The 14,119-nt window shown below is 33.8% G+C and overlaps 1 protein-coding gene across 1 annotated transcript in view; it reads left to right on the top strand.

Annotated features, from left to right (window-relative positions):
* The window catches only part of Ube3a (ubiquitin protein ligase E3A), a 98,556-nt gene that overhangs the window by 11,963 nt on the left and 72,474 nt on the right, over positions 1–14,119 (top strand). The window contains 1 exon segment of the mRNA XM_047540694.1: positions 13,631–13,695. The gene's annotated coding sequence lies outside the window, so the exon portion shown is untranslated.

Genomic DNA, 14,119 nt, shown 5'->3' with positions numbered 1-14,119 from the left:
TGTGTCTTCTGAATCTGTGTCATTGCTGATATATATATGTATATATATATATATAGAGAGAGAGAGAGAGAGAGATATAGATATAGATATGTATGTACATGTTCTTAAGAAATCTATTAAATACAGGTAAATTGTCAATGGTGGTTTCCTTTTTGAAGGATATAGTTGCAAATTTCTTTGATAGGGTTTTTATTATCTCAATCTATTTTTATATGTATATATGTCTATGTATATTGATATATAAATATACAAATATGTATTCAATATATAAAATTTATATAAAATATATTTGCATAAATGTATTTATATGAGGAGTATTGGTATTTTAATATATCTTTTGATCTGTGGGTATAGGATAGCTTTCCATTTATTTGTATTATTGATTTATTTTGTGGTGCTGGGGAGCAAACGTAGGGCTTTATGCATGCCAGGTAAGCACTTTACCACTGAGTTATATGTACCCTCAACCCTCTTATGTTTTGTAGTTTTCAGTGTGCGGGTTTTTGTACTTACTTAGTTACTTTTTTTAATGCTTATTCCTAATAATTTTGTTCTTGCTGTTACTGCAAATGGAATTGTTTTCTTAATTTCAGATTTCATTTACAGATTGTTCATTACTTGTACATAGATTTTTATATGCTAAACTTGTGTCTATATAACTTGTTTTTTCTTTTAACAATGTTATAGAATTAAATGGTTATATGCACGTCTGCTTCATTCATTTATTGGCTTATTGAACATTTGTGTGGCTGGCATTTTTCTAGATTCTGTTGGAGGCAGCAGTGTTCAAAACCCACCTAGACCCTGCCAAAGGCACTTGTATCCTATAAGTGGAAAAATAATAAATAAGATATATGAAAAGTGGAAAGAAATCATACATAAGATATGTAAAATAATGTTACATAGTCCTAAAGAGAAAGAAAAAATAAAGGAAGTAAGATATAAAGTGTTTGGAAATGGAAAGGATGAGGAGAAATTTTAGAGGTTATCAGGGAAACCCTCTTTGGGATGGTAATATGGGCATAGAATTGAAGGAGGTAGCCATGTGGATTTTGGGGGGAAGAACATTCAGGCAAAGGGTGTGGTGAATAGGAAACCCTAAAGTGAAAGAGTGCTTGTTGTGTTTGAGAACAGTGAGATGGCTATGGTGGCTTTAGAAAATAAATGATGGGAAATTAAGAGTCAGATAGTGGAGGATACAGGTCCTGTGGTCATAATAAGGAGTTTGATTTTAACCTTTGAGTGACAGAAATCCATTGGAGGTTTTTGAATGGAAGAGAGAAAGATATGACTTATGCTTTAGTAAGATCAGTTTGGTTGCTGTTTTGATTGTGGACTGAAAGGGGACTAGGGCAGAACCAGTTAGTATGCGATTACAGTTAATACAGATAAGAAATAATTTTCAGTTGGTCAGGGTGATGCTAGTGAGGGTGGTGAGAAGTGGCCAAATTCTTGATATATGTTTAAACATTAGTACGTAGGATAAAAGTGTGAAATAAAGGGAGGAATAAAGGTGACATAAAGGTTTTTGACCAGGAGCAACCAAAAGAATAGAGTTGAATAATTCTTTTAAAATACTCCATTAAATATATGTATAACATCACATGCACATGATGAGAGAGAGAGAGAGAGAGAGAGATTTAAACTGTGGGAGATTGTGTTAATGAACATTTGTCCTGGAATAAATCTGAGATGGAAGATTTTAACCTGATGTGTTCTGTCAATCTTTAGAACTGAACTAGGAACCCTGAGAGGTCATAATATATTTTGAAACACTTTCCCTAATTATGGAAATTAGATTACTTTCAATTTTGCCTTTACAAATAATGGCACCTGTTACTTCTTGAAGGTAGAGTCCCACAAATAAGATGTTAGGCTGTTAGGCTATGTCATTTTAAAGATTTGAGTGATTCTACCATTAAAAGTTTTTAAAAAATACTTAGCAAGTTTCATGCCCCCAAATGATGTATGAAGCCACTCGTTTAGCTCATTTGTTTTACTTTATGTGCATATAAAATTCTTTAATATATAGGTAGCCTTATGTATTTGGATAATTATAGGTAGCCCCCCTTTTTAGTCCATTCTTATAATGATTTTGTTTATTATTTTTAAGCACTCTTATTGAATCCTTTACTATTATTTACAAGTATTGTCTAATCATCCATCATTTACCTTTATAGCATTTAGTAAAGTGAAACTTTTAAATTCTTTACATAGGTAAATCTGTCCATGTTTCATGGTGCTGTGTTAGAATGCTTACAAAGATGATTTATAAAAATAATGTCATTTTCTTTTGTGCTTTTTTTGTACTTTGTTGGTTTAGATTTATTAGTGTAGATGTGAACAGATTCAGCATAATTTTGCATATGGTATGCTGTGATTTAGATAGGAATTGCAGTTGACATAGTTTTGGATATGGGATAAGAGGAATGTCCTACCTTTTATTTTTTTCCACTTGATTGTCTTGATTACTTAAAGGATCTTTTTTATAAGTTTTCACAAACTTTTTAAAAAATCAAGTTTTATTGAATGTAATTTATATCCAATAAAAATCAACCATATTAGTTTACAAGTTGGATGTATTTTGACACGTGAACACTGTAATTACCACCATGATCATAATATGGAATATTTGAATTACCTCCAAAAATTCCTTTATGTCTTATTGAAGTTGTTCCTCCCTCTTGGCTCAAAGCAACTACCTTGCTTATTAGTTTGTGTGTTCTAGAATTACATATAAATGGAACATTATATTTTATATTCTTCTGACTTCTTTCACTTAGTTTTCGCAATTTGTCTATTTTGTGTTTATCACTGATTTTTTTAGGATAGTGTAGTTACATCAAAGCTTGTTTATTCATTTTTTTCAATGAAACTTTAGTTTGTTTCCAGTTTTAAGTCTGTGAATGAAGGTATACTTTGTACATGTTTTTGTAACATGTTTTCATATTTCTAGAGTAAATACCTTAATTTGGAATTACTAAGTCACATGGTAAGTTTCTGTTTAAGTTTATAAAGAGCTGTCCAATTATTTTCCATTTTCCACCTGGTTATACAAGCTTATATTCCATCCAGTGTATATGAGAGTTTCATTTCGTCCAAATCCTTGTCAACCTTTAGTAATCTCAGTCTTTAATTACAGACATTCTGCTAGGCATGTGGTGATATCCCTTGGCAGTTTCTTGTTTTAATTGTGGCAAATATGCATAACATGAAGTTTACCGTATTAACTTAAATCTTAACAGTTAAGTAGTATAAAATCAATTTATATTATTGTGCAGCTATCACCACTATCCATCTCTGAAACATTTTTTTTCTCCCAAATTAAGACTCCGTACACAGAAAACAATAATTCCCCATTACCTCTTTTACCTAGCCCCTGATAATTATTATTCTGATTTCTGTCTCTGAATTTGACTATTTCAGGTACTTCCTATTGTTGGAATCAATGATATTTGGCTTGTGTTTGGCTTATTTCACACAGCACAGTATCCTCAAGGTTCATCCATGTTGTAATGTGTCAGAATTTGCTGCTTTAAGGTTGAATAAATTCCATCATGTGTGCATACCACATTTTATCTGTTCATCTGTGGACGTTTAGGTTGTTGCACTCTTTGACAATGTGAATAGTCCTGCTGTGAACAATGTGCAAATGTGCAAATATGTTTGAGTCTCTGCTTTCAGTTCTTTTGGTTATGTATCCACATATTTTTTATCATAATATAATTTTCTTTAATTTTTTGATGAACCAATCTACTGTTTTTACAGTGGTTGCACCATTTTAGCATGCTTCTGGTTTTTCTACAGCCTCATTAAAACATGTTATTTTGTTGTTTTAAAAAAATATTCGCCATTATTGTGGGTGTGAAGTGTCACTACCATTTCAATTTACATTTTCCTGAATTTTCTAAATGCTCTTCTTTTGTGAATGTCTGTTCACATATTTTACACATTTTATTCTTTTTCAGACCAAAAGTCCTTTGTCAGATGTATTCTGCATCTTTACTGATTTTTCTGGTCACTTATTTTATTAACCACTAAGGAATTAGTATTGAAATCTCTCAACTCTAATTTGGAATTTGCTATCTTCTATTTTTGCTTCATATATTTTAAAGCTGTATTATATTATATTCATATTTGGAGCTATTAGATCTCCTTGATGAATTGATCCCTTTATCTTTATAAAAATGTTCCATGCGTTCCTTGTCCTAAAAGCACTTTTGTATTAACAGAGCCACTCCTCCTTTTTATGATTTGGTTTTGTAACATTATACCTTTTGCCTATCCCATTACTTTATCTTATCTATCATAGTTGCCTTTTTTTTTCTTTTATTTAAATTTTTATTTTTACAGAATGCATTTTGATTCATTGTACACAAATGGAATACAACTTTTAATTTCTATGGTTGTATACAATGTAGATTCACACCATTCATGTAATCATACGTATACATAAGATAATACTGTCTCATTCCACTATCTTTCCTTCCCTCACCCTCTCCTGCCCCATTTTCCTCTACACCATCCAAAGTTCTTTCATTCATCTCCCCTGCCCCTACCCCTGTTATGTATCATCATTTACTTATTAGAGAAAATATTTGGGCTTTGGTTTTTAGGACTTGGCCTCTTTCACTTAGCATGACATTCTCCAACTCCATCCATTTACCAGCAAATGCCATAATTTTATTCTTTATGGCTGAGTAATATTCCTTTGTGTATATATGCCACAGTTTCTTTATCCATTCATCAGTTGAAGGGCATCTAGGTTGGTTCCACAATCTAGCTATTGTGAATTGAGCAGCTATGAACATTGATGTGGCTGTGTCACTGTAGTATGCTGATTTTAAGTCCTTTGGGTATAAACTGAGGAGTGGGATAACTGGGTCAAATGGTGGTTCCATTCCAAGTCGTCTGAGGACTCTCCATACTGCTTTCCATAGTGGCAGCACCAATTTGCAACTTCACCAGCAATGTATGAATGTGTCTTTTTCCCTGCATCCACACCCATACTTATTATTGCTTGTGTTCTTGATAATAGTCATTCTAATTGGAGTTAGATGAAATCTTGGGGTGGTTTTAGTTTGCATTTCTCTAGTTACTAGAGATGAAGAGCATTCTTTCATGTATTCGTTGATTGCCTGTATATCTTCTTCTGTGAAGTGTCCGTCCAGTTCTTTAGCCCATTTATTGATTTGGTTCTTCCAAAGGCGCTGTACAGATTTAATGCAATTCCAATTAAATCCTAATGACATTTCTTTTCAAAATAGAGAAAGCAGTCATGAAATTCATCTGGAGGAACAAAAGATCCAGAAGAGCCAAAGCAATCCTGGGCAGGAAGAGTGATGCAGGAGGTATCACAATACCAGACCTTAAACTCTACTATAGAGCAATAGTAACAAAAACAGCATGATATTGGCACCAAAATAGACAGGTAGATCAATGGTACAGGATAGAAGACACAGAGACATACCCACATAAGTACAGTTATCTCATACAAGACAAAGGTGCCAAAAACATACAATGGAGAAAAGATAACTGCTTCAACAAATGGTGCTGGCAAAACTGGAAATCCATATGCAGTAAATAGAAATTAAACCCCTGTCTCTCACCCTGTACAGAACTCAACTCAAAATGGATCAAGGATCAAGGAATTAAACCTGAGACCTCCTCACCAAATAGAAGAAAAAGTAGACCCGAATCTCCATCATGTTGGCTTAGGACCAGACTTCCTTAACAAGACCCCCCCATAGCACAATAAATAAAAGCAGGAATCAATAAATGGGATAGATTCAAACTAAAAAGCTTTTTCTTGGCAAAGGAAACGATAACGTGAAAAGAGAGCCTACAGAGTGGGAGTATATCTTTTCCACACACACTTCAGACAGAACCCTAATCTCCAAAATTTATAAAGAATTTTAAAAACTTTACACCAAAAATATGCCTTCCTTTTAGACAACATATAGTTTCATCTTTAAACTCTGCCTTTTGAGTGTTCAGTTCATTTATGTTTATAATTGTTAATATTGTTATGTTTAAGACACTATTTGTTTTTCATTTGACCTGTCTAAATTCTTAGAAAAGGAATTCCTTTCTTCCTTTCTTTTGGATTGAGTTTTTGTTTTGTTTCTCTCTCTTTTTTTTTTTTTTTTTTTTGTGGTATGCGGACTTGAACCCAGGGCCTCCTCATGGATGCCTGGCAAGTTCTCCACTACTGAACTACAATCCCCATTCTTTTCATTTTATTTTGAGACAGGGTCTTGCTGAATTGCCTAGTCTGGCCTTGAACTTGTGATTCTCTTCCCTCTACCTCCATAGTATCTTGCATTACAGGTGTGTGATACTATGACCAGCTGGATTGAGTATTCTTTTAGAATTTTGTTTTGTCTCCTCTTTGAGCTTATAATTCTGACCACCTGCTCTAGGGTCAACTCTGGAACTTATAATATGTATATTTCACTTATTTCTATCTATTTTGAAAAATTTTATACCTCTTAGTATAGAGCGTAAGAATGTTAGAGTAGTATACATTTGTTAACCCTTCCTTGTCTGTTTTGCTGTTGTGATTTTACTGCTGCATATTATAAATTCCATGATATAGTTTATAAATATTTCTTAAAAAGAAATTTTAAAACTAACAATTTTTTTATTTGCCATTTTAATTTCTGTTGTGCAGATTTATGTGGATTTTTAAAATTTTGATCTAAGTTTCTTTTTGTTACTTTCCTCCTACTTAAAAAACTAACATTTCTAAAGTGTAGCTTTACTGGCTACAAAATATTTTAGGTTTTTTTTTCTTTTTTTGGTATGGAGATGCCGTTATTTCATCCTTAAACATCAAATTACAAAAATTTTCAAACTTGGCATAGACTTTAATTTTGAAATGTAATTTTACAGTTAACATTGTTATATTTCCTTTGTTTCATATTTGTCCATGTATCCATCCCTATCCTTTTTTTTAATGCTTTTCAAGGTAAGTTACAGATGTAAGTTACAGATGTTTTTATACCACTCCCCTAATTTCAGCGTGTATATTATTAACTGGAATCAAGTATACTGTTCCATTTATTTTCTGTTGTGTAACAGATCATCTTAAATGTGATACTACAACATCAGCAGTCATTTATTTTACCTCTGAAATTGAATTTGGGTAGGGTTTGGCAAGAAGAGCTTATCTTGGCTTTAAGCATATTAGCTGGGTGATCTGAAGACCAGAGGCTAGAATCACCTTAAGATTTGTTTGTTTAGTCACACATCTGCAGATTGATGCACATTGTCAGGACATCAGCAGGAACTCTGGTTTGCAATACTTCATTTTGGTTTGACATGAAGCTACTGGCTTCCTTGCAGTGAGTCTGTTTTTCTCATAGCATGATTGACTAGATCCCAAGAGTGCAAGGTAGATGTCCATGGCATTTTTATGACTTACTATCCAAAGTCACAGAGTTCATATATACTCTCTTGATTGAAAGTTCATAGGGAACTTGTGCAAATTTGTAATAGCTATTTGAAAGTCCTTATATGCTGATTCCTTCAATCCTTTAACTTGCAGGTCTGTTGATTTGTTTTCTCTTGGTTATGGGTTGTATTTTCCTGTTTGTTTGCATAGTTAGTAATTTCTTATCAAATGCTGGACATAGTAATATTTTGTTGAACTATTTTGGCAGCCAGTTAAATAACTTGCTGGTCAGTTTGATCCCTTTAAGGCTTTGTTAGGGTGTATCTAGAGGAAGCTTTTACTTTTAAAGATAGTACCTTTTGCTAAGTCAGGACCTATTGTGAGTCTCTACTGAATGTCTCAGTGTCCATTTACTTTCTCTTCACTATGGTTGGAGAAAATGCAGGAGTTTCTCAGTCCTTTCTAAGCACTGGGAATATTTCAGCTCATAATTCCTCTTTTCTTGGCTTTATGGAGTCTTTCACTTATGCAATGATTAGTATACAAACAGACTCTCAGGTGGCTCATATTTTGGAGCTTTCTCTGCATAACTCCCCTCCTCTCTAGTATTCTGTCATGAATTTTACCAGCTTTTGTCCCCCTCAACTACATCTTGCCTCTCACCTCAGTGAGACTGCTGTCTTATGATTGACCCTCCCTGCGGTGCTGTTGGTTGAAAAGTGCCTCCAGGCAGAATTCCAAGAAGTAGATAGGTCAGTTCATTCAATTTTCTCCTCTTATGGGTCATGATCTTGTGCTGCCTATTATCCAGGGTTTGAAAATTCTTATTTATATATCTAAATATATTTAGTTGTAGATGGACATAATGCCTTTATTTACTTAGTTTTATGCGGTGCTGAGGATTAAACCCAGTGCCTCACTCAAATGTTAGGCAAGCGCTCTTACCACTGAACTACAGCCACAGCCCTACATTCTTATTTTTGACAAGAAGTAACTGTACTATATTTTTAAATTTTTCTCTAGAATTAATTTCTCATTATGTGTATCTGTTTGTCTACTGCTTATACCACCCTAGTTTTTAAAATAAACTCTTTAATTGGAATGTAGTATACATTTAGAAGAGTAAGCTTATAAGAATGTATAGCTTGTTAAACTTTTATACACTGAGCATGCATATTCAGCCAGGCCAACAAATATTAGCATAGTCCCTTAAGCCTCTCTGCTCCATTGCTGCCTCTCCCTACCCCCAAAGGGTAACCACTGTCCTGATTTTTAATAGCATAGGTTAGATTTGCCTATTTTTTAAAAACATATGTATATTTTATATAACTAGAATCAATCATGTTTGCAGATGGTCCCAACTGTGTTTTGGCTTATAAATTTTTGCCTTGCATAAGATGGTGTAAAAGCCATATGCATTCAGTAGAAACTCCTTTGAATATTGATTCCCCCACCCCCACCCCAAGGCTAGTGATAAGCATGTGATACTCTCTCATGGTGCTGGGCAGTGGCAGTAACACAGCTCCCTGTCAGCTGTGAGATTGAGGGTAACTGATACTTTACAGTCTCTTTCTGCAATTTTAGTTACCCACAGTCAGCTGAGATCTGAAAATATTAAATAGAAAATTCTAGAAACAATTATAAGTTTTAAATTGCAGCTCATTCAGAGTATCCTGGCCATCAGGTTCCCTGAGAGGTGAATCATTATCCAGCATATCCACCATACCACATGTCCAGTCTACTACCCACCCCATTGGTCACTTAGTAGCAGACCTGGTTATCACATCAGCTGTTGCAGTTTCATAGTGCTTTTATTCAAATAACCCTTCTTTTATTTAATAAAATAAATTATTTATTTGATACTGGCAATTTGGGTATGCTAAAGAGGCATAAAATGGTTCCTTTAAATGTTAGCTAATATCAAAAAAGCAGTACAATAAGATATTTTGGGAGAGCTTCCACTGAGCCACAACCCGAGACCTGTAGAGATCTTTTTTGGGAATATACCACCGTTAGTTCTGTTGTGGATGGACACTTTAGTCATTTTTGGTTTGGGGCTATGAAAAGTAATGCTGCTGTAAACATTCCAATGGATATCTTGTTAAAGTGTATACTAATATCTGTTATATTTTGTGAAATTTAGTTATTGGACATGTGTATATTTAGTTTTAGTATATACTGTTCAACTTTATTTGAAAAAGTTGTACTGATTTTAATACTATTTAACTTAATATAGTATGCTTTAATACCTGGTAAAGCAAGTTCCCTGAATGAAACTTTTTTGGTTTTCTTACATATTTAGTCTTTGAATAAACTTTCGGTAAATTGGCATTAGATTAAATTTATGTTGATTTGAAATTATATCCTTTTTCATCCATGAATGCATTTGGAACTAGGTTAACATATTTTGTCAGTCTGTGGATCCTGATTCCTTTTTTTTTTTTTTTTGATGGGGGTGGCATGGTGTTAAAACATAGTTAACATTACTATGAAAATAATATGGATCAGATGATCCCTACCATCAACCAGATTACAACTGGAGGCACTGACAGATGTATACAGATAACTATAAGGCATAGAATAATAAATTATTCTATTAATTATCTTATGGTATTGGGAACATGTAATAAGAAAAAGGGGATAGTGGTTATGTGTGGAGGAAAGCTTTAGAAGGCTGTATTTTTGTGTGATAAACCTTTAGAATGAGTAGGGTTTTTTACAGGGCGGAAGAGATGGAGATGGAAGTTGCAGAGCATAGTGAAGCATTTCTAAGTGAAATTTCCTGAGAAGGAAAACCTTTGAAGTTACAAAAACAGATGACTAGTATGCAATAGCCAGTACTTCAGTGATAGGACTAGGTAAATGCTTAGATAACTGTGAGGGGGCCTTGTGGCAAGGGCCTCACATAATATGTAAAGGAGTTTGAAATTTATTCTATTGGCATTGGTAAGGCATAGAATTTTCTGAATGTGGGAGGATAGGACCAAGTTCTAATTTTGTGGAGGATAATTTCTAGCAGTCGAATTGAGGGCAAAAGTAAAATAGAAACCAAATAATGAGACTGTGTGGTAAGACAGAGTTGTTGAGCATGGGGAAAAAAATAAATGAGATATTTTAAAGACAAAATTTGTATGGTTTGAGTATATATTGGAATGGGGTACAAGGGAATGAATATGGCCATTAGAAACAAATTTGGGTTTAAATTTTAACCTTGCACTTACTATGGATCCTAAAACAAGTCACCTAATTTGTTCCTCTTTTGTAAGATGTTTATTTTATCAACATTTTAAAGCACTGGAATTATAAAAGTGAATGATACATATATTTTCTCAAAACTTTGTCTAGTCTGGAAGAAGAAACTGGACTAGTAGAGTTTTGGCCAAATTGAGTATAGTCTCATGTGACATAATTCTAGGGATTTGGCTTTATTCTGGAAGCATTAAAAGAACTGGGGATAGTGTTGGAAATTGGGATAATTCCTGAAGTAGAATTGGTGGCACCTGGTGACTGATTTGTTGTATCAGGAGATACACTCATTCTTTTCTAATTGGAGTGACTGTACTGATAGTGCTATCATTACCTCACAGTAAGATTTACTTAATGTTTTTGTAAATATTGCTTAATTCCTTGTGGAGGACGTCTTTTCCCCAGATGAAGTCAGGACTCTTATAAAGCATAGTACTCCCTGTGTTTCTCCTTTAAAACATTTAGTTATGCATTGTTTCTACATAATTTACTGTAGTTTTTATTATCTGTGCCCATCTTCCCCCACCCCAGATAGCAGACAAGTGATTATGTCTAGTTTTTTAACCACTGCATTTTTATCTACCTTGTAGGCATTCAAAAGCTAGGGCTAGTGAATAACTGTTAAGAATTTGCATACTGACAAGTACTGGTTAGGCTAAATATAAATGAGGAAGAGAAAATAAGGAATGGCCCCCAATTTTTTGTCTGTAACTAGGATAGTAAAATTAGGAGTATATAGAATAGAATGAGTTTTGGGGGGAAATAACTGAGTTTGATTTTTTTAAGACATTTATTTTAGATGTTAATGAGACATTTAAATGGTTGTGTGCTTTTGATTATTGAGGATTGTAGGCTTGTAACTAGAGATGAGGGTTCAAAGATGTAGAGTTAGGGGTCTTAAAGTTAGAGGTGTAATGGGAATGGATGGCATTGAATTGAGATTGATCTATGTTAAGAAAAGTAGCTGTTGACAAACTTCAAGAGTGGCTATGTGTTAGGAATAAGAAGATGAACTAGCAGAAGACCTAGTTGCTATTAAAGAGGTAGAAAACACATGGAATGCAGCATTAGGGAAACCAGGTAAGGAATGGTTAGCAGTGTGAAATGCTGCAGATATTAAACAGGATTAAGGGGACACAGGATTTGGAATATATACTAATGATGATGACTTTTGTGAGAAAAATTACAGTTGGTGGAAGATTTTGTCCATCAGCATAAGCTAAACAAATGGTTTTCAAATCTTTCTGGCAAGTTAGGGGAGAGTAAGGAAAAGATGCTGAGGGGCTAAATGGAGTTGACAGAACTATGTTTTGAGTACTATTTGACTAAAGCTATAAAAATTCAAGACTTTAATTTTAGCTGTAAAATAGATAAGAATAAGAGCCTAAAGGCAAGATGTTAGCAAGAAAGTTGTTGGAGCAGTCCTTGATCAGTTGTGAAATTTGTAAGTGGACAAAACTTAAAAATAGTTTTAATAAGTGATTGTACCCATAAACATGGTACAAAAGGATGATGGAGTGCTAGATGTGAAAATAAAACATGTTAGAAAAGAGAGTTTGAAATTTAAGTTTTGACAGATTCTGGAGGGAGATAAAGGAAACAGGTTTTTGGAGAGGAGATCCATGTATGTGTTATATACATATATCCATATGTATACACTAGGGAAGGAGAGAGGGGGAGAGATTGTTGGCAGATGGACTATTTTTAAGTATAAAATAGAAAATGAACAAAATAGAAATGAGTAAAATGAAAAGTTGTGGAGATGGTGATTGACACAGGCATTTTTTATTTAGATTACATTTATTAGTTTAATTATTAGACTGAGCTCCTTCTTTTGGCGAAACACAGGGATAAATAAAATGAGGGCACTGTTTCTCATAGGGTTCTAGTGTTAAATTTGCCAAGTGAGTGTACCTAACATTTCTGGTACTTAAAGTTCCTGTTTCTTTTCCTGGATGCTTATAGATTTTAGATTTTGTGTATTTCCTCTATGATTATGTGTTCCTAATCCAAATTAGGAAGGCAGGTTTTCTCAAATTGGGATCTGAGCACCACCTAAAATATGTTAAAACACCAATTCATGAGCCTTCACCTCATAAACTGAATTAGAATCTCTGAGGGTGGAGCCTAAGTAACTGCATTTTTAAATACCCCAGGTGATTCTATTATTGTTTGAGACTATCCTCTAAAGTCTTAAAATTTTGTTAATTTCATTAAAAATATTTAATGCATTATATTCATTTTCTACCATTAACCTGTAGGACACCAAGTGAATTTCTTAAATCTTTGGGTTTTTTTTTTTTTTTTTTCATTATTATAAAATGACATGTATTAAAAGACTTCAATTTCAGTTCCACTGAGAAATGCTCAGATTGTTTACAGAAGAGTTATGCATCAGAGGTCTTGCTTTAAACTTCAGAATAAGATTTTTTAAAATAAGAGTTAAGTTTTGATTGATTAAATAATTTAAGACACAGTGTCATAGAATATCAAGACCATGTTTGTGCCAGACACGTATTGTCTTACACCCTTTTAGTACATTTTCTCTAATCAAATGACCTGACATTAGAGACTCAGAGGTCAAAGGACCTGCTTCATACCCTTACGTGTTTACAAGGCAGAACCTCAGCATATAGAATTTAGTTAAAAGCATAGTTGCTAAAGGTATCTGAAGGCATGTAGTCAAACAATTTTCATATATTTTCAGTCTGTTTGTAGAGAGGGTAATGAAATGGAAAGCAGTAAGCTTTGTGGATGAAAATGGGAAAACATGGTTTTGCCAGCTGAAAGCATACAGGCTACAGGGCCTGCCACTCATGCTGGCAACAGGAGTAGGGTAATTTGATTTTTTTGTTTGTTTGTTTGTTTGTGCATAAACATTAAAGAAAATGGATTTGCTTTTATTTTATAATGAATTTTAGTAAATTTTTTGCAAGTTTAACCAGCTGTTTATATAAAAGGAATTGAGTGAGGTGTTTTATATTTTAGGTTAAAAAATCTGTAAGAGCCTGATTTTAGAATTCACCAGCTCCTCAGAAGTTTGGCAAGATATGGTATGTTTCTGTTTTATTTTTTGAAATTCATATTGCATGAATTATCTTAATGTCACGATTAGAATGACAAATGCGTTCAGCACATTTGGGCGCCTGTCATTTTTAAAGCACTGTGCTAAGTGCTAAATAACTATGCTACCAGGTAGTCTATATGAGGAACCCAAGTAGAGTGCTGAAAGAATATGCAAGAGATTAGATGCTATGGAATGTAAAATAATACACACAAGATGATTGAGGGGATAGGTTTGTCTGTTAGGCTGTGAATATTTAATAATCGCTCCCTTTTGTGAGCACATTATATACAGGCACTGTTCTGAGTTATCCAGATGTAAGCTTGTTCATCCTTATGACAGCCCTTGCTATTGCAATTCTACCTGTAAGAACTGAGCTTCAGAGAGGTTAAGTGACTTGCCCAAGATTTGCT

Source organism: Sciurus carolinensis, chromosome 2 (assembly GCF_902686445.1).
Source record: "Sciurus carolinensis chromosome 2, mSciCar1.2, whole genome shotgun sequence".
In the NCBI taxonomy this organism is placed as follows: Eukaryota; Metazoa; Chordata; class Mammalia; order Rodentia; family Sciuridae; genus Sciurus; species Sciurus carolinensis.
Note: the sequence above shows the minus strand (reverse complement) of the source record. Positions and strands in the feature narration are given on the sequence as shown.